Genomic DNA, 23,135 nt, shown 5'->3' on the forward strand with positions numbered 1-23,135 from the left:
ATTTACAACTACCTCCTTCCATTCACGTGTCAAAAATATATGGCTCTCGCCACGAAGAATCCGGATAAACGATCAAACTAATCTAAAATGCTAAAAATATGCTAATCCTATCACAATATGCAAAGATGAATTTCGTGTTTATTTTCGTATCTGTATTTGATAATAATTAAATAATATTATACAATGTGCGTATAATAATATAATTTATATATTATATTTTAAAATATAATTTATTTGATCGCGCAGTTAACAATATTTGTATCATAATTACGTTTATAATTAATATAAAGGTAATAAAATAATATTATTCTTAAACTAATTGTTGGTTTTTTCCTTACAGATCTAACTTTACACAATATTGAAAGTTTCAGAACGTCAACAATCTGATACTGCGAGTAAGTTATTATAACATATTATTATATGATATTTACTTTATATAATTTCGATTTTTTTTTTTCTTGAAGTGAACAGATATTGGTAAAATTCGTAATACTGGTAAGCTTTTAATATTGCTTGACAAAAATATTAATCATTTATGTATTTTATTCGATTACATTTTTTAAACTTAACATTTCCAAACAGCAATCAATAATTTGTAATTAAAAGCATCAAAAAGAATTCATACTTGTTATTAATTTAATATCATTCAAGTGGATTATAAATTATAGTTCCTTAGTAGATACATCGAATGAATCAGAAATTGAAAAATGCGTTATAATAATAAATTGTATTATGCAACATAATAATTTATTATAATATTATATAAGTTATAAATAAAGGATTTTTTTCATAATATTAACTTAAGAGTTATGTTCCATAAAGTATAAAGTACAACTGTTTTTTTCGTTAACAGTAAAAAATAAAAATAATAATAACTTAATAGTATAATAATACTATTATACATTGAGTTACAATATTTTCGCTTTATATGACATAACAGTTATTTAATTTTCACAAGTTGTGTGGGTAATCATGATCAATCAAACCATACAATTATCTTTCGCATATTAGGTATAATGGACTTTAATATAATGACCTAATAATATATGAAACTTGTACTAATATAATAGTATATGGGTACGTCATATACGTACAATTTTTTTTATATAAATATTGTAGGTTTAAATATTATGGAAAATTAAATAAATGTGGTCATCATCTACTGTACATAGCTCACAGACTTGAATTACCTTAGAAAGTTTCGGTCCTGGCTTACTCATTCATAAGAGTGATCAGATAATATCATAAACTATAAAGTGTCTATTGCATAAAGGAGTAAAATATTGTTTTAACAAATTACAGATGTAAATAATATTATACACTATTTAATTTACAAGAACCTAAGTGTTGTACAAAATAATACACACCTTGTTATTTAAAGTGAAATCCACGATTTCGTTGTCTTTTTCCAAGCTTCAAATTGAGAACAATGGGAGGGGGAGCTTTGGGACTGAAGTCATCTACCCTCAATAAATAATATTTTTTATATTAGATTATACTACGCGTTATTAAAGTATATTATATTGTTTTTCATAAATACATGTTTGAATGATAATGCATTTTTTTCAAATTTAATTACTATAATATGTTCGATACATACTATTAATAGTTGTACATGATAACGTTTGTGGCGATCACTTTAGATTTATATAATATTATTATTACTTATTATGCTGGTAGTTAGGTCAGGCTTTCGATCGATAAGGGTGATACAAATAATAATCATAACTGTTGACTTTCGATGTCATGAAAGTGGAATTGGTAGGGTATCCGTATTTGCATATAAGGAAAAATAGGAAAATTCGTAAGCCACCCCCTTCCACTGACTACACAACAAACAAAAGTCCCGAGTGCGTGCCCTAAAAAAGAGTCAAGGATTGTTTGTTATTTTGTGTGCATCACAAAATTACGTGGTTATAATGCCGGGTAAAGGGGTACGAGCCTTGAATGAAATCGGTCCTACAATATATTATACATACAAAGAGCGAAAACCTGAGCCGGGCTGGTTGGCTCATCGAGACGTGTGAGCACACGAGAGTATGTGTGTGCGTGTGTGATTCTGGGACGACGATTTGATGATACTTTTAGCGCCTGTGACGGACCGAATACGTGATAAGAATACGGAAATGGTCGCGGAGTGATGGGTGGCGGAGAAGTGAAAAGCGTCGTGGCTATGAGTGCGTAGTGTCAGCAGGGGGTGTATTATAAGACGATGACGATGACGACGATGACGGTGGGAAATCGACATCTGCTCGAGGGTCGATAGCGAAAACTACTCGCGCGGTCTTATACACACGTGTTTCACTTTTTTCTTTTTCTTTTTTTGATCCGCTTTTCGTTGGCCAACTTCAGCATATTGGATTTTGAATTACAACCACCCCGCCGTCTCCACCACCACCACCACTACGACTGTAGACTCATCGTGGGTCCCCCGAGTGAGATTGTATATGCTCAGACATACGCGCGTATACAGGTTAGTCTATAAAACCCTAGTGGGACGTGGAATTTTATCCGACTAGAGTCATATGCTATAAAATATTATTATGACGAATGATAATAATATTATGTGGAATGCATTTATGGCCGTTTGGTTTCTTTTCTTTTCTTCAGAAATCAATATCTCGAGCCAATCGGACGAATCAACTACAACACTGTGGCCCAATTTAATATTTATTAATTAATATTGTTTGTACCAATACAATATTTCGTTTTTATAAATGAGAACATATTGTATACCCATGATACTACCCTGCTTGTTCTTACCATTCTAATATAATGTTTTGATTCGTTTAATAATGATAATATTATTACAATAGCTATTATAATCAATACAAATATAATATAATTTTTATTTTAAATATTACATTACTTCGCCGTACGGATTTTGGCCATTACATAATATTATTATAATGGATCACAAACATACAATCGTGTTCGAATACTTATAAACGTCGTTAAGTTATATTGATATTACATATATTTACATACCTAGCTATATATTATTATATTATACTCTGCTGGTAAAATTATTCATTAGCCATGTACCTGCCTGCACGTGTGCGACTTTTACTCGTAATAAAAAAGGCACATTCAATTCTGTTTGAAGCTGCAGGTCATATTGCAGTTAATAATTTCCCTACAACTTTTGTGCCTAATATAATATTATTTTACTACTCGTTATAGTGTAATACGAATATTTCAAAAGTCCCGGTATATAGTCATATTTTTTTTTTATTAATAAAAGTGACTAGATGAGTTTTGTGTGCCTTAGATTTTCTAGTAAGGTCATTGATTATCTAACACCCAACTGAATCAGGTACACAATTTGTGAATGTTCTCTCTTCTTTCTCAACGGAAATCTATCGATTTTTATTCATTCGCGCGTTTGTCGAAACGCACTTTGGAGGGATATACCGGGAGGTATGCATATGTTTAAGTATTCTACGGGAGTATATGGCAATATTATATATTATAATACTCTTGCGGTAGCTGTTTTCGTTTCATGATACGGTTTTTTTATTTTTCATTTTCAACCGATACAAAAATATCCGGGAGTCTAACAAAAGAATAATTTCGTTGTGTGGATATATTACTGTGTTTTGTTATTATTACTGTAAAATATATTATCATCGTACATAAACGTACTAAACTGAAGTATCACTGAACGTTTTTTATTATAATACTGTGTTTGAATGTTATATCAATCGTATTAAATCCTTTAGTACTCGAACTCCATCACAAGGAACGTCTGTTCAAAACTAACAACTACGATGATAATAATATTTTCAAAATACAACATACCTGGTTGCTATAATACCTTAAGTTTATTAAAAATAACTAACTTACTTCCATGCAGGATGTATTACAATATTATTATCCTCAATAAGCCCCTTCCGTACATAATACGTGAGTTATTGTTAATATGTGTACATCTTAATCCATTTTTCATAAATGCATAGAACGAATATGAACCAACAAAATAATAATATGGTTTATAATATATTATATTAAGTACCTAATAAATCTTTTAAGATCATTTGATATGTTTTATTTTACAATTGTATACCAACATTCTAGTCATGTAATACTTAGATACTAAAATTGTTTATGGTGTGTATTGAAATCGTATCCTTTGATATGGAATATCCGTTTTTGCTATTCACATAATAATATGAGTATACACATTTGATTTGAATACATAAATCAATAGCTTATTAACAAAGGACCGCATTTAAAATATAAGATAATGATATACGTATCATAAATATGTACGTATACAAATCATAGGTATTATATGGTAATGATTAGGCACAGTTAATATTGTACATACATCTAAGGCGTGTGTAGTGTTATTTAATTTAACATCAATAGTGAATCTATTCAGTACGTTGATGATGGCACAATAATGTTATAATAGAAAAATATAATAGGTACTAGTAGGTATATTAACACTTATAAACAGGGCCGGATTAAGAACCTATTGGGACATGGGACTGAAAGTTAATATGGGCTCTTTTGACAAGACATGCTTTAAAAAGCCGTTCGCTTCGCCCGCAGAAAGATACATTTTTCTAACTATTTAAAAAATTGACAATTGCATTATAAATTTGCTAATTGATGTATAATAAAAGTTAATACTTCATAATTCATTATTTTAAATTTAAATTTTCATAATAGCTTTTAAATGTATTAACAGTATACTTATTTACAACAAATACTAAATAACAGTAAAATGCGTCTTTTCTACCATAGTACTTTTGTAGGTATTTACTATTTAGTTGTATATTTTAAAAACCATTTATGGAAAAGCTATTATTTAAAATCACTTAAAAATGTGTATCAGCTTAATATTGTCTGGGCCCCTTTAATTTTGGTACTTGAGAGGGCCCCGGGACATCCGCCCCGACTAGACCCCTCCCCCCCCCCCTTAATCTGGCCTTGCTTATAAATAACAGAATTATATAGCTTTAAAATAAATATATCTTTTAACACGCGTTGCAAATTTTTTGTGCGATTTAAAGAGTGTCCTGTGGGGATAAAAATTCTGTTTTTCAAATAAGAACCCTCTTTTTTATTGTTTAGTAGATCATTTTTTTGGAAAATATTCTTATCTACCTAATTCAAAATTTGAATCAGTAGATTCTTGGTTATTAAAATGTGTGAATTAAGGATAATAGTCCTTAAAAATGGTTTTACATAAATATAAAATAGACGTAAAAAAGGATCTGATATTTATATACTTGGGCCATTTTTACAAATTATTATTAATGACTACAATTTCAAAGCATCATAGCCCTCATATCTTATAAATCCATTACCATGGACCTTTTATCCTTAGAGCATACAGTTGAATAACTCAAAAACTACTCGTAAGAATTTTGATTCTGATACTTCAATTTTTCAGAAAAATTATCCCCCGAATAATTTACAGTTGAAAAGAGGAGTTCTCATTTGAAAAACAGAATTTTGTATCTCCACAGAACACTTTTTAAGTAGTACGAAAAATTTCAAGAATCGAAAAATATGGTCTTTAAGTATATTTAAAAGTTCTAAAAATCATTATAAATACATTATCGAAAAAAAATGTGGTGAGCACTGAGCATGCTTAGGCATACTGAGGCATCATCTTGTGTAGCGTTTATACCCAAGTGATATACCAATATAAGATTATAAAACATTACCGATTTTTTGTAAACGTTTTCACTAGATGCTATTTAGAACCAATACATTTTATTTAATTTATACTTGAAAAATCATCATCGCTTTACACGGTATAATATTATCCATTTAAAACTGTTAATTAATTAAAAACAACTAATTTAACATCAACAAATAATAATATAAACATATGATTTGATGTTTAAACTATTAAAGTATTCCAGATGCTATAATAATTATTACTTACATGGTGTTTAATATATATCCATATAGGTATTTTAGTATTTTATCACATTCCACAAAACCATCAACTCTATATTATGACAAAATAGTTAGGTATGTATACGTAATAGGCAATTCTTTATATCAATAATTATATATTTTATTAAAACAGCTATCATGACTGCAGTCAACAAATTCTAATAGGTACACTCTTATGAAATAAAAATTTTAGTTATCTTTCCATCGTTATAAATTAAAATTGATCCTAAACTGTCAAGGCTACAGAGATATCAGCAAACCTCAAAATAGCCGAAAACCTCTATAATCTATTCAGAATAAAAATAGAGTTCGACGGTGACCAGTTTTCGTCGTACGGGGGTCAGACAACACCTGTTTGTCCCCCCACCGATCAACCATATCTGTGTGGTTTAACAACGCCCATGCGAACAAGTGTCTACCGAATTCTGTTCTTATTCTGAATAGGGTATAAAAAGATTTAGGCTTCGATCCAGACAACATCAAATCTATCTTTAAATTCTCAAAATTGTTCAATATAATTGATACTAATCTATTGTTATGGATTTTTTACATATTTCAACTGCCCACCCCCTCAGCTTTATTCTTTTATTCATAATATAAAATGTAATATTGAAATATACTTTTTTTATGTAAATAGGTACTAAATACTATTTAAATATCAAAAGACAAATAATCTTTGTGGTTGTGGTTTGAATAAAAAAAAATTCCAAATTTATGTTAAGAACTTTGTATTTTCATTATTGGGATAACAACGATACAACATATTTTAGCATAACTTTGTTTGTACTATTTATTATTTTGTAATCGGTTTACCTAGTAACTCGCACCGTATTATTTCCTAATGATTATTTAAATGCTATTCAGAATTTCAGAGTTCAAGCATTATGTACCTATAATATAATAATACCGGATGCCCAACGTTTGTTCATAATTTATTATAATACATCGTTAATATAAAATGTAAAATACGAAACGCCTAATAGCAAGACGTTTAAAGTAAGTATAAGGGTATTTAAAAAAGCTTTAACATAAAATCTATTGTTTTGTTGAATTACGAATTCACTTTGACTTGCATTCTCAGTATATTGATCACTATGGCGTGTTCCACTATGCTAGTGAAAAAATTACTTTATCGTATAAACATCAGGTTAACTGCTCAATATTTTATAAACAAGTATAAATACATGAATTGAAAATATAATGCCTGTCTACTATACCTGAAGTTTTAATTTACTTGAACAATTCACAATTAACATTTAACTATAACCTTCAACAATAAATAAACAATATTATTATGAAATATAATGATTTATATTATTTTGATTTATAAATGTCAAATATTGACGATCATTTTATAAATCAAAACAACTTCAATTATTTTGTTTAAACAGTATGGGACGTAGATATATTGATACAATTAATTGTTAATAAAGGGGAATCAGTGACTATGGACATTTTAATTGTCCGTTTTATTGTTTCAACGGTAACATTATTAAAATCAATGATGAGTTATCTGCAGTTTAAATATTTATTGTCGATGACGTTGTTGTTATTTTGAATCACTGTAAATCAGTAGTTCTTGATTTTAGGCACTTTATATTGTCCATGTAGAAAAATTTGTATTTATGCATTCGATATTGTTTATAGTTGTATTATCATTTAAATAAGGTGGTTCTATGCTTTAGTGTAAAGCTCTTGACATTTAAATATTCGTTTTTTTTTTTAAATTTCAAGTATAAACTGTTTTTGAATTCTTCTATATGTATGATATTTCATTGCAACAATAATGAACATTTAAACTCAATAATATACATATGGTAATAAACTTCAGTAATTAAAAAAAGAAACCATCATTATTATGAACGTAAAAGAGTAGTTATTTCCATATATTATACGGTTTTAAATTCATACGTATAAAATGTGAGCTTCAAGTCGTATTTTGGTTTATGTACCCTACATTACACATTTAACGAGTGGGTTTTAAATTGAATTTGAATTTTTTATAGCAAGAACTTTCAACAAGAAAAGAAAAAAAAGAAAATTCATCCCAAATAATGATTTAAAAAAAGTAAGAACTGCAAGTTTTATATAGTACGTTAATTTAATAATACATTGAACGTATATATTTGGTTTATGGATGTCCCCTTAAAATCATATCGGAAGCAACGTAGTATTTTAATAGATCTATAGAGTTTTAGAGTTGTATTGGTATTAACCAAATCTCGACCACATTTGATATCAATTTTTTTGCATATCATATATTGTTATATTAAATCAAAATTTATATTTATTTCAAATGAAATAAACACAATTTTAATAAACTACAAAATAGTATATACTATAGTAAATTTATTATGTAACAAACAAGCAACATAAGTCAACGAACGAAAATAAAATCATGTAAATTTCGTCTTATTACACAGCAGCGTATTAAGATAATCCAGTTATTTTTAGTCAACCGAGTTAACCTGCCTGGTATAATTTTAAAAAAAAGTCTATTAATTTGTTTACCGTAACCATAATAATATATTAATTTTGTTTTGTTGTAACAAAGTAACATACTTCAATAATATTATAATATATTTTATTATTGGTCTACAGAAGACTCTACACTTTATTATACGTTTTATTTGTCTCAATATTTTGTAATCTTTAGTATTATCTCACATTGTGCATAATCCATTAAAAAATACTCATTTAAAATCTGCATTTCAACCAAAACATTATTGTGTTATACACAACAAATATCATAATAGACAACAGGTATGACGTATTTCAAAAACAATGTCGTCGTTGTCGTTGTCAGTGCTTAACAAAGACTCAAACCTTTGTAAGAAATTATGATGATTGTCACAAAAATGCGATTTTTTTTTAATATTTTATATATCTACTTTTATAAGATTTTTTTTTCCATATGAATAGATTTTTAATTTTTTTTATTTCGTTCTACTATATTGTTCATATTTGTTAAAATATTTTCTTAGTACAATATTATATTTAATTGAATGAAATATTAAAATGTATAGTAATGAGTCATTATATTAATGGCCCACGTTGTTGTGAAGCAAATTCAAAACCTAAGAATTACATAATAATATAAATTATAATATCCATCAATCAATATTATTCGAATGCTGATTAATTTTGTATAATTGGTATTCATAAAATATTATTTGTTTACAAGAAAATACAAAATATACCCATGTAATCAATAAAGCCATAAAAGTATATCATTATATTTGTATTGTTATAGCATTTTGTTTAAATAAGAAATAAAGTATATTAGAAATATATCACCAAATGCTGCCATGCATAGCGAATCGATTTCAATTTAAAATGTTGTTAACAGACATAATATATATTGACCCAACCTCTCGTTTTTACTTTAATTGTTTTAGGTTATTGTAAAAGAAATCAAAAGAATTCTCTCAAATTCTATACACAAAGAAGATAACCCAACCATAGAGGAATGTCCAAAGGGGAAAAAAATGTTACTCATCAGCTTTCAGTCGTTCATTTATATATATATATATATATATATATATATATAAACATTTAGCTTATATTTTTTGGGTATTTCGATGATTGTAGAAAGGTTATTGAAAAATAAAATGAAGAATAAAATTCCCTGCGATAAACCACTCATCCACCATCATGATACGCATGGATGCCAATATGAGAAACAATTTATTTATGATATTTTATAATATATATATATATATTATATACCTAAACACCATTCGTAAAAGTACTATTTACCGTTAAATATTATTCCCCAATTCGTATACATTTTTCATGCATTATGAGGGCACATTTGTAAGTTAATATTTTTAACCAAACCAGGTTCTGTATCTTATAATAATGGTTACAACAATAATAATATTATAATATTAATAATAATAACAGTAGTTATTATTATAATAATAAAAATAATAAAATAATAAAAGTAGTAATATTAGCAAAAATAATTTTAGATACCTGATAAAAATAATAATAATACGAATAATAATAACAATTAAAAGAAATAAGAAAGAAAAAGAATACCTAATAATAATAATAATAATAATAATAATAATAATAATAATTCAGCGATCGACTACGTTTCGTGACTATATATGCGAGTGTCGTATTATAAACAATAATCAATAGATAAACAATCACACATTTTAATAGTGCAGCAGCTACTTTGTATTATAATGCATATTCTTAGATTGTATACGTGTTCGGTCATTTATCTTCCATTTACCGAACTCCAATGTTCGGGAATCGATAAGTCAGCATGCAAAGTTTGTTTCAAACAAACAATATGTGATCAAATATAGTTTCAGGTGCCCAAAAAAAAAGTCCCTAGACACTCCTGCACAACTGTCCGTAGCGGAAACGCTTTGACGCATTAGGCCGCGCGTACCCATAGTTTATTCCTCTGCATTTCTTTAAGTAGAAAATAGTTTGTACGACGGAAATAGAATGAAAAAATGGAAAAAAAATGTAAAGAAGTATTTTAAGAGCCCTCAACCAAACACAGTGGGTACTCGGGCTGACTAAAAATATTAGCCTAGACGCCAGTGAGTTTATGCAAGACCACGTGCGTCCAGAAAACTTTACGGACCATCGGACCCTTTAGCCACGGCCACTACAACTTACAGTCACGAGTGTCGCCAAACGTAGGTCATCCAGCGGCCAAGTTGACCCACGATTATTATTATTATTATTATTATTATTATTCAACCGACCCGTTACGACGCGTATCGTTTTAATAATAATAATAACCATAACAATATCAATTACACTCCGCGTAGAACGTCCCCGAGTCCTCGGTCACTCGTATAATATAATATTACAACTCACCAAAGTACCTACCTATTTAATCAGTTTCGGACGTGCGAATCGCGAGTTGCGTTTGAATATTATTATCTATACTAGAACTGAAGACTAGTAATATAATATATAAAATCTAAATACCATACCGCTCGCTCACTCACTCATTCATCGCTACAGGAAATTTTATATAGTAGTTCCTCTAATGCTCTATAATTATGTACAATAAAATAGATTTTTATACGAATTTTAAAGAGGTGGTCAAACGGGAAGCTTGAATTTTCTTTTTTGGAAATGGTTGCCTTTTGTCGTAGATTATAATAGTACCTAATAGTAGAAATTATAGTATTATTATTTTATTTTTTGTATATAAATGGTTGCCATTGGTTTCTCGGGCAGATCAGGCGCAATGTACAAGCATGCATACAATTTTCACGTGTATGGCCTCGAATAAATAAATTATATAATCTTAAAACCAGATGTAAGTGTGTAGCTTATACAGAGTGTAACAGGAAGACCTGACTGCCTGAGAGATGAAATAACATTTATTCTAATAAATATATTTAAGTTTTTTTATATGTAATTTATTGTCATTCGAATGACACGTAAAATATTTTTAAAAAAAATGATACTATTTTTTTTTTGATAAAATTCAAAATATGCAATTTGTAAATCTGATTATAAGAAAAATATTGATGGTATAAATATTTATCTAAGTCATCTATTTTTTCATTAAAATTTTTTCAAATGTCAATATTTTTCTGATTAAATTAATTTAGAACATAATAACGTAATATTAAAAGATTATTTTTAGGATTTTTTCGTCAAGTCTTTCTGGTACACTCTTTATACCTACTCAAAAATGACTTAACTAAATTTGACGATAATCTCAGAGATTTTTATTAGAGATGTCAAAAAGTGTTGAAAGTAAGTAGTTTAACCACGTTAAAAAATATATACCAAATATATATCCAATTTTTAATCATATATAGTATATACTACAACCGCTATATAGGTGTATTTCCGTTTAAAATCTCCGTTTTTACGCAAATTTGTTCATGAAATAAGAATAGACTGCCGAACACTAAAAGTCTAAAACTGAGAAACACTCAATCCGATATACACCTATATATAGCGCGTATATACTAAATAGGATTTTCCACAAAAAAAAAACTGCTCACGGGGAAAGCACACGGATTTTCATCTAGTTTTATTATAATTTTATAATGTTGGTGCGTACATTAAGGATAATTTAATATTACTGTGTCATACAACAGCTGAAACTACGCCAGTACGAGGTCCATCCCCGAGTGGTGGTGGCTTGAGCATTTTTTTTTTTTACGGACTAATATTTGTATACCACCCACTCAAAACATTTGTTCACTTTTCTTCGAATTGTAGTATGTTTTTCTATTCATAGGTTGTTAGAGATTAAATAATGTTTAAATAACTATACAAATTGTTCAAGCTACCTTTTCCAACTATAAGAGTACCATAATCCACTTTTTAGCGTAGGAGACTTGTTTAAGCTTATATTATTATATCTCACATTATATTATTATTATACTATTGACGTCACAATCCATCTCAAGTGAAAATAATTTTAAAAATATTTATTACGTGCGTGTGGGTTAGATACACACACATATGATGACAAGAGTTTGTTTCGTGAAATTCGATTGGATGACTATAGAATATATACACACACATCCGGTGGAATGGACTTTGAATTTTTGATTATGTCACACAAAATCGTTTCGAGTATATTTTTTTTTTGTTTGACATTAGTCCATAATATATTACTATAATATACCTCTATAGGTACATGTTTTTTTTATTATTATTTATTTTCAAACATTGATTACATTATCCAATGCACGATACCGATGGTACCTATTATTTTCAAAGTTACGAGTGCGCCAGGTTTTCGCAACGTTTCACATAATATATTTCCATGTCGAGTTTACTTACTGCATATTATATTGAGAACGTTTTTTTCTTCCTCGAGAAATTTTCGGGAATTCATATTCATTAATACGACCGGGATCGACATAATCTATACAATAAATAACAACTAAATTCGTATTACGTACCATAATTTATTTTTTATTCAATGTATTTGGAGCATAGGTTGAATTACGTAAAAATATATACCTTGGCGTCGTTGCGAAAGTTTAGCCTTTGTTTAACATTATTTTAAAAACTAATAAAATAATATATTTATTTACAAGAGTGCAATAAACGACCAAAATCATATCTGTCCTTTATTCAAACAAATTTTAAATTATTCGAACAGTTACATAATGCCTGCTGTAAAACACATCAATCAAATTTCAAAGTAGTTTTTATTTGTTTACGATTGGTTCGTCTTTTCCAGCAACATATTTCTTGAAACACAAGTACACAACGTAGTATTATAGTACTACATACTAATATATTTGAATATACTATTCAAAAGTTGTTTAAGGCCGTTTGGAGTATGTAATTAAAAATATATATCATATTAATTCTTAAACTTTTGTTTTGTTCTAATGAACAACTGTAATGGATAATTATTATAATGGATAGATGTAATTTTATGTAGAAGATTAAATTACAAATATTGTATATCATGAAAAGTTTTTAATATAATATAATAAAATATAAAATATTTGGATACTAAACGAAGTATATTTATAGTTTGAAAATAATATATTTATCAATTATTGAAACACGAAAGTACCTAATATTATAATATTTATTTTGAATAAATATAATTAAATATTGTATAGGTAATTGTTATTTATATGAATTACAGCAGTATGTTCATAAAAAAAAATACGCCCATTTATTTTACTTGGCCAAATCTCATACAAAATACATTTTGAATTGTATAGTTGGCAAGGTTTTATTTTTGCATTTTATGAACTTAAATGTTAGGGTGTGTACATTTTATTATGAGAATTAATTCTAAAATATAGCAGTAAGTGAAATGTGAATCCTGTTTTCAACTTATAATGTTTTTTAATATTTACCGTGTTAAATAACATTATATTGTAAACCAAAAATAATATTCTGATTTTAATTATAAGCTAAACATATAAAATCTCAAAATAATATAAACAGTGTTTTTTACCTAACTAAATAGGTACCTATACATTTTCAGAAAAACAATAATTTAAACTTGAATTTCTGATCTTTTGAACATCAACGAATTACGCGATCCTGATACTCCAATAAATCTAAAATATGTAAAGGAAATTAAAAGTTTTTTTTTTAAATGTATTGGATTTTATTGGATTTTAGCTCTCAAATAGTCACTGGACCTTCTCATCGCATCAGTTCACGAGCAATGCGTTTGTAGAAAGTGATTGTAGTTTTTCGATCACTTATTTTATTAAGACCTGGGAAATTTCTATACTACTGATGAGCTGCATAATTTAATTTAGATATTTTAATGATAATTTCAACTTTTATATTGCCAATTAACTATTCGAAATAAAATACAAAGATTGTTTATTATTATTAAAGATATATTAACATAAAGAAATATAACATTTCAACTATTATCAACTTATATAAGAGCTATATGATTATTGATTAGTCAACGAATAGAAAAGAAACTGATAAAGCGTATTCATTTTTAGATTTTTAAATTAATATAGAAGATGAAATGAAGGATGATTTTTTTTACAAAGACATCAATGAAGGAAAGATCTTTATTATGAAAAAAGTTGAAACTGAGAGAGGTAAAAATTAATTTTTAATTTTTTTTTATGATGGAGAGAGCATGATAGTTTATTATCAGGTGAAAATAGAAAGATATTAATGGTTTATGGATTTAATCATGAATATATGTATAATTATTAACATTTATGAGGTTTATTATTTTATATTGACAATTATGACTTATGACAGACTATAGATCAGATATTATGAATCCTTTCATGTCAGCGAAACGTTTTTACTAAAAAAAAAAAGAAACTATTACAATATTTCATTCTTTTGTTCTGTAATAAATGTAATTTTCTAATGCCTTATAATAATTCGGTGGCAATGTATAACTTAAATATATAATGTACTCGAATATAACAACGATAAAAGGAAAAGTATACCCTAAATGAAAGATGAATTATGTATAGAGTAAGTCTTTGGCCAATCTACCACGCTGGTGCTTAATATATCAAAGCCAGAGATATAGTCGGAATTTCTTTCCTTCATCCGGAGTAATTGTAATCAGAGACCAGTCCAATATGTACTCCCTTAAATAAAACATAAATTAAATGCCATTTCCAATGAATAATATAATATAAGAATAGTCTGAACATAGTTCTTGTAGAAACTGGTTAAAGGGACACGGGATATATGAAGAAAATGGTTGTCTTATTCGATATCTAAGAACTTGTTGAATTATCAGTTAATACATATATTTTTTTTTTTTTAAATAATAACTAGATACATGTAATAATATATAACTTACTAATACACATGGGTTAAAGTGGGGAGGCACAGGAGGACTCAGTCCCCCTACCTCTGACTGTGGTTAAATAGCGTCCTCTTTAACAAATTAGAATTTTATACATTAGACATTATACATAAGATGGAACGCTTAAAAATATATGGAGATATTAGTCCCCTCTGGAATTTTTTTCCACTTTAACCTCTGATAATATAAGAGACAATATTATGTAGTAAGAATATAACAATAATAATTGAGTGTAATAATAAAACAATTAAAATAAAACTAATAAATCATTATCCCGATTAACTAATTCCCGGTTGAGTTGTGTTTGATATATTCTGTTTAAAAATAATAGTTTTATTATAATAACTGCAGACTAATCTAGATAGCTATACCTCATATTTTGGTTTAATTTGATTTGGTTTGTTTGCGTAATGTTTGTTTTATTTAAATTGTGGGTTTATTGGGCACGCGTCATTTTTAGTTGTTTTAATTATCATGTGGGCACTTTAATGTATTTTATAAAATGTCTTAGAGCCATTTTATTCTTAATGTCTGTTAAAAGCACTCAACTGAGGTAACTATTTGATTCAAAAGTGTACATTGTTGAAAATACGAGTAAAAGAAACTTCTTTCAAGGTAATTTAATGTCTAGGAACCTACTGTACTCTGTAGCGTGAAATGAATAGGGCCGAAGGGAACAGTATTTTAGGTTAGAGTACACACAGAAATTGTTCACTACTTTTTTAATTTACAGAGATACAATTATATACAAAACTATTGCTAAATAATTCATCTGCATACTTTAAAGTAATGTGTGAAACTTTTTCCATAATTTTAAGGCACGAAACAAAACGCAACATAATATTAGTATAATATACACTAAAATTAAAGTTCTCGAAAACCAAACCAAATCGTACCTTAAAAATGTAATTATAGATGTTGTATGCAGTGTTTTTTTAGATTTTGTATTCATTTTGGATGGTAAGAATATATAATATGGGATTATTCAACAGATTTAAGTTTAACATAATTATTAGAGGAAATTGATACGAAAGCAGTTTATAATTTATTATATTCTATGTTTGTACTAAGGTGAATTTGAATAAGCTATATAATTTACTTGAAATTCAACCTTGTTGTGTTTAACATACTATATTATTCTGACCTTAATCTAAGTATGATTATTCCATAATTTTCGGTGCATTGATCCTCTGAATGCGCCTTGTTTATCTTTTCATATGCTAAATGGCTATATTTATCTATATATTATTAGAGCTACTTATAGCTGAAGTCGTAGAAGTATTTTATTTTATTGGATAAATTAATCGGTCGTACTTTACTGTAAGGTTTCAAAATGAATACAAATATATACAATTATTTGATTGTGTTATTGTAATTAATACAAAAATGAAATAATAATAATATCATAGGTACATTTTATATGAATATAATATTATACATAAGTAATTATAACAATTGCGAAGCACATATGGAATTTGAATACAATGCAATTTAATGCGCATAATACTCATCCCGAATGTTTTCAAAATGGTTTGTTTAATATTGTATGTATATATTTAAACTCTTCTTTACAAATAAAAAAAAATAGAAAATAGAAACACTTTGAAAAAATGTATAATGCAGTAGGTAGAGGTACGCGGGATAGAAGTGAAAACTTTTTTCCATAGCGGATTTATTATGTTGGATACTATAAAGTACACATGAAAGGAATATCTAAAGATACTCAAAAATATATGCATTGAAATTTCTTGAGTAGTTTTTATTATGAACAAGAGTATAAATTAATAATTTCGACAAATCCAATAATTCACGCGTCTACTCTATATGGATAAAACAGGTAATAATAATACATTTGAAAATCCATCGTGGAGTTTCAAGACACATAATATTTCTGTGTAGGCAGGTAGCGCATTATTCAGAAACTATTTAAGTTTCAAAGTGAAGCAACTATAGAGTAAATATTACACATAATGTACAAGGATAAGATAAAAGGAAAATATTATATATAGTCGTTTCTGGTATAATTACCTATACAATTGTACATTTTACGTGTTATGATGACGTCTTATAATATTGAGATTGTCTCTAGTAATAGATGTAAATAGTTGATCTTTCTAAATATCATAATCGACCAACAGAAGGATAAACGCATAAATTGAGTTCAGGAATCTGAATAGTGGCGTTTACCATCAACCAAGATCAGCGTGAAACCAATGTCATCTGAAATACCTATGATAAAATGTCTATATATTTCTATACACTACCACCCATCCCAATGCAACAGATGATCATTTTATCACGAAATCCCCTAAACTAACCTGACAACAACCTACCCCCCTTAAATTGCCTATGACATTTGTCACAGGTGATTAGGTGAACCATAGGATCAGCGTTACTGACTGAGATCGTTGTCGGCAGTCTGTGGGGTGAGAAGTCTGCTGAGTGACATTAATTCTAAGTCTAATCACAGTGACAAACGTTCGATGATTGAACGTTTTATTTTTTATGAGTAAGTTATAGTGAATATGAAAATATTGAAAACAGTCTGTACTGGTAAGACGGATGAAGGGCCGCGACGATGTACCAATAGCTCTTTTAGTGTATTACTTAATATTTGTATGTCTTTAAGTGTGGCTCTGATAATCTGTCTTTTATCAAAGTCCTCATCATATCATTCTTCATAAAAAGTGTTGTAAATTGAATAAAATGGCGTTATTTTCACATAGTGTAGTGCCTCGATGATAAAATATATATTATAACGAGACGAGTGTTAATATTATGTGCCGTGTGATGATGAACTATGTAATATTAATTATTTTTATACTTATGAAACATTTTATCTTTATTTTAATTTTGCATTTTGACTCGTTGTTTTTTATAATAATTAATAATACAATAATTTATTGTTGAAAGAAAAAACAAAATTGGACTTATCATATCATAAGAAACATGCATTGTTAGTATATAACGTTTACAATATTAGCTACTTGTTTACTTATTTATATATTATAAAAAAACGAACTTTCATTGGAAAAATTATGTATTACAAAGCTCTTTGCTTTGGAATTATAGGTCTTCGAAAAACTCTATACAACTGGCATGAATCATTTTACAAACAAAAGCAAATAGTTTATTTTTACTAACATTGCTTGTTGAACTTACCGAGCCCATTTTATACTTTAGACGAACTCAATACATCAAACGCATGAAATACTGTACGTTACGGACGACTAGCTATAGGTTGTCGATAATAATACTACTAATAATAATAAAATATAAAAACCATGAAAAGTAGTAGTGCCACTTAATTTTTAAGAAGAGAGATACACTTAGTCTGAACTGAAACGATACCCAAAATTAGCAATTTACAGTCTACGTCGACGTCGAAATTGAAAAAGTCAAGCATTTTCAGTTTATTTAACGGAAGACATAACCGTAATACCCTCTTAGCAGTATGGGTGGATGATTTTCTTTTTGGCTGATAAAACCACTAAAGAATAATATTTTTGCATTGTTTCTATCTTCATTTATTATTATTATTATTATTTTTATATATATATACGTATCGTGTATAAAGAATACATTTCGTTCAATTGAAAGTCATCGTTTATTTTTATGTTTATGAAAAAAAAAAAGATATACATATACATTCGATATTTGCATAATTGAACGCAGTTCGGAAGCCGGCAAAACAAAACAGTCTGGTCTCGAGCGTAAAAATATGGATCCATCTAACCATGAAATTCCACGTTGCTTTGTATGAATACGAATGACGGGGATAATACAGACAATTCAAGCGAATTAATAAGTGAAAAAAATGTATAAAACAAATAATTTAATAATATATTATATGCGTGAAACAAACTAACCGTAGGTGGATACATTTTTTAGCAAAAATCGAGTAATGTGAGGCGGATTGATTATTTGTGCCGACATGTGCCGATCTTTTATTTTAATTTCAATTATGATTGTAGCTTGTGCGATGGTAACATATTTTTTTATTAAAACATTCTTATGACATTTCACTACCTACTTTCTATCGAAAGGAAAATTCACAGAATTTTTTTTGTACAAGCTGTGAGTACAATATAAGTATATAACATACTGTTAACTAGCCGTTCTACTAATTAAATTAAATTTGGTTTTGACATGAGTTACGAACACTTTTTGTTACATAAAATATAAAACCATTCCAAATGATAGTCGATAAATTCAATTAATTCACTATATTCACATAGGTACGTTATTTAAGAAAAATATAAATATGTATATATATTAGACAACTCAATTATCGAATATAATATTGATTATTTATAAATATAAGTTATCAAATAAATAAATATAATATGAAAAAATTAAAATACAAACACTTAAAGATTTTAAACAATATTAAAGACATTAATATCATTATTTCATTAAAACATAAAATACTCCAATATAATCAATACAAATACGATAACCTATCATTTAAATTGTTTTAAATTTCACACCGTTTATTCTTTGATCATTTATAGTGTCTTAAATGTCGGTCTTTTGTTTCTTAATAATATTACTATTGAGTTTTTATTCATATACTCTGGATAAACTTAGTGATAAAAATGAAAATAACAAACAATTGTTAAAGTATGCTCATTTAAATCATGGTTTTCAAAAAAAAAAAAAAAAAAAAAAAAAAGAACAAAACAATATATTATGTAAGTATTTACTGAGTTTAGGTACCTATATAGTTAATTATGAAAAACCTACCATCATTAATAATAACTACTAAAATCAAAATGTGAAATCTGCAGTTTTAGTTTCAACCGAATAATATTCATCTATTTAACACAATACATGAATAAAGTTTAAAAAAAAAAATTGAATTCTGCAGGCGGTAAGTGAGCTTGTACAGAACAAGTTTTGTACCGCAAATCAAACGAAAAAAATACGTGCACTCAGTATAATAAATTAAGTTATGGAAATTGTTAATTTAACGTTCAAAAGAATTATTTATTGGACTTTTGAAACCACTAGCCGTGAGTATACTACTCGTATATTATCTCAGAATAGAATTTTTTATCCATTAAACACGGGCAAAAGACTAATAGTTAATTAGAGTCATTACTAAGATCAAAGAACCTAAATCTAAGTATATTAGCAGTTCGATCAGATTTTATGTAATGACTGTAGTAATAAAAGCGTGTAGGTCCGTCGCATGGTTGCAAAGAATTTTTTTATTTTATTGAAAGAGAAATTATTATTATAATAAAAAGTAAGAGACTTGAGTAACACAAGATGGATTTATTATTATGGTGTCTACCTTATATTTTAATTTAAACTCTGACCATTGCTTGTTTGATGGTAACTCTCAACGATTTTATCACATTTATTTGACACATTATTTTTTTTGATAAATGTTTATTTCATTTTACTACCTTTCCAAAGGAAAATTTACCATCATTTATTTTTGTATAAGTTGTGAAAACAACATAACAATAATATAACTTAACACTACATGCTAGTAATTACATTACGTTACTTTATCATGGTGGTAAAAAGTATTTAAATCATAAATATGTTTCCTTACATAAAATATAAAATCATTCCAAACCATATAATTCAGCTTGTTTCAAAATGCACATAGGTTTGTCATTTAAAAATAACGTACGAGTCTACTTATAGTGGACAGAATAATAAATTGTTGTTATCCATTAAAGATTAAACGACGAAAGGATATTCATCAATTATAAAAAGGATTTTAATCAGAGTTTATTAGCAGTTTGGTCAATGAGTCGTTATACGTAGTTATGTAAGGCCGTCACATGTGTGCAGTTGCGGATTTATGAAGAGGGGGGGGGCTTTGGTATTGAAGCACCCACCATTTCGCATATTTAATTTTTTTTTATTATTATAAATGACTTAGATATCTGCAGTTATCACGTAGGACTAAGCGTATTAGTTGTAGACCACAAGACAACCGGCTACCAAAAAATAGATTAATTTGGTTTTTATACACCAAACTTCTACGTGATAAGTAGGTACCTAAATAGATTTATTTTCAAAATAGAACCCACCACAAAAAAACCCTAGTTTCGTCACTGCATGCGTGCAAAGATTTTGTTTTTCTTATCGGAAAAGAACTCACGTTAAAAAAAAGTAAAAGTCAAGTGTAAAGAAAAAATGTCTGAACACCCTACTCGCGTTGCACATAGGTCACAGGTACACGACGTATGTATCGACATGTGTTATATTTTTTTTCACTCCATCGTAGGGTAAACACGCTTTTGAGTACTAAAATCGAGAGATCTTCATTATTGCGACCTCGTCAACGCTTTTGTGTGGAAAGTGCGCAGGAAGCTCCTTATCTGCAACAGCTGCCAAGGCTGCATAGGCAACTTGCCTCTCGACTTCGTCTTCGTCGGCATGACAATCCGTGGAGAAATTCAATAATTTTACCATCGACATTTAGGTATATTGTACCATGATAGGGTAGGTATAGGAAAAATATTATGGTCACGGTGCGGTGCAAAGCTATGTAAATAAAAAAATGTATATTCTATTTAAAATCATAATGCACGGGAGTTAAGGGGAAAGATTTATGACGAGCGAGCTTATACTTTTTATGCGTTTTATATATGTACAATAATATGCGATGCATTCGTTTGAATGGATTTCGATGCATAGGTACCTGTAAACGGAATAATATTTATCATAATTTATTTTATTTTGCGTTTAAACGAGCGCACCTACTGCGTATAATATAATATTTACCAACGATGTCTTTAGGCATGCCTAAATAGTACGGTGCGTGGGTAGGTATTTAATAATAACATTCGAGCAAAATGTGTGTGTATACAACAAAATTAATCAGATTATTCGCAGTATATACGTCGAGAAAATTATAAAGTATTTAATGTTTATTTATGCGCAGGGACCTGAGCTTTTGGCTCCCTTATACTCGAACTACAGTTAATTTTTATAATAATATTAATGACGTTTAATATTTTAGGCTTAAGTAGTGATTTCACAGAAACATGCATTTTTGTTTGTCCAACATTTAACGACGTGTTATCTAAAGTAAATAGTATAAAAAGTAAAAAAAAAAAAGTTTTAAATCATAAGTATTTAAAATGTTTTACTGTAAGTTGTAAGTTTATATGCAATAGTTTTAAAATGTTCATAAAATATAATTACTACTAATAATACTTTTCCACAACTTTAATATATAAGGTTAACTTTATACGACAACTAGATGCGTGTAATGTTCAATAATTGGAATAAATTTCATTAGAATAAATACATTTATAAATGTATAAAAAAAAAATTAACTCAAAGAACAAATTAAAAAATGTCAATCATTGGAGGCCTTCAAATGTTTAAATAACCTACGATTTTGAACAGTAATAGTAATTGAAGTTATAAACAAAACGATGAAGAACTTATGGTATTTTTTTTAGAATAAGGATTTTGTGATTTAGACAACGTGGTGAAGGTATGAATATCACAAAATTAATAATATTATATTTCGTTAATATATAATGATGGATAATAATAATTGATATGTACCTATATAACTAAGTGTAGGTACATTTTACAAATTAAAAAAGAAAATCGAAAATGTAAAATAAAAAAAAATACATTAAAGTATATTGTACATGAAGTGTAGACACATTTGTTTTATTAAAACTTACACTCTTAAACATAACACACCAAGCATTCGAGTATATAAAGAAGAACCCATTACCTATTACCATATATACATAAACACGTGTTGTACGATTATATACGTATGGATACCCCACAATATTATTGTGTTGCATTCATATACGGTGGAGATTGACTGGAACACGATAGTCATTGTCAGTAGGTATATTATTAAACAGAGTGATTCAAAAAACACACTATCCACCATTTTCTATTTCAATAATAGTTTTAACATTTTTTAATATACTTA

At 27.9% G+C, this 23,135-nt stretch overlaps 1 protein-coding gene across 1 annotated transcript in view; it reads left to right on the plus strand.

The window, feature by feature from the left end:
* Positions 1-346: 346 nt before the first annotated feature.
* Positions 347-23,135, plus strand: part of LOC100159367 (junctional adhesion molecule A) — a 180,888-nt gene continuing 158,099 nt past the window's right edge. Inside the window, exon 1 of the mRNA XM_029490412.1 lies at positions 347-395. The gene's annotated coding sequence lies outside the window, so the exon portion shown is untranslated. The remainder of the gene's footprint in view (positions 396-23,135) is intronic.

This window comes from Acyrthosiphon pisum, chromosome A2, assembly GCF_005508785.2.
Source record: "Acyrthosiphon pisum isolate AL4f chromosome A2, pea_aphid_22Mar2018_4r6ur, whole genome shotgun sequence".
In the NCBI taxonomy this organism is placed as follows: Eukaryota; Metazoa; Arthropoda; class Insecta; order Hemiptera; family Aphididae; genus Acyrthosiphon; species Acyrthosiphon pisum.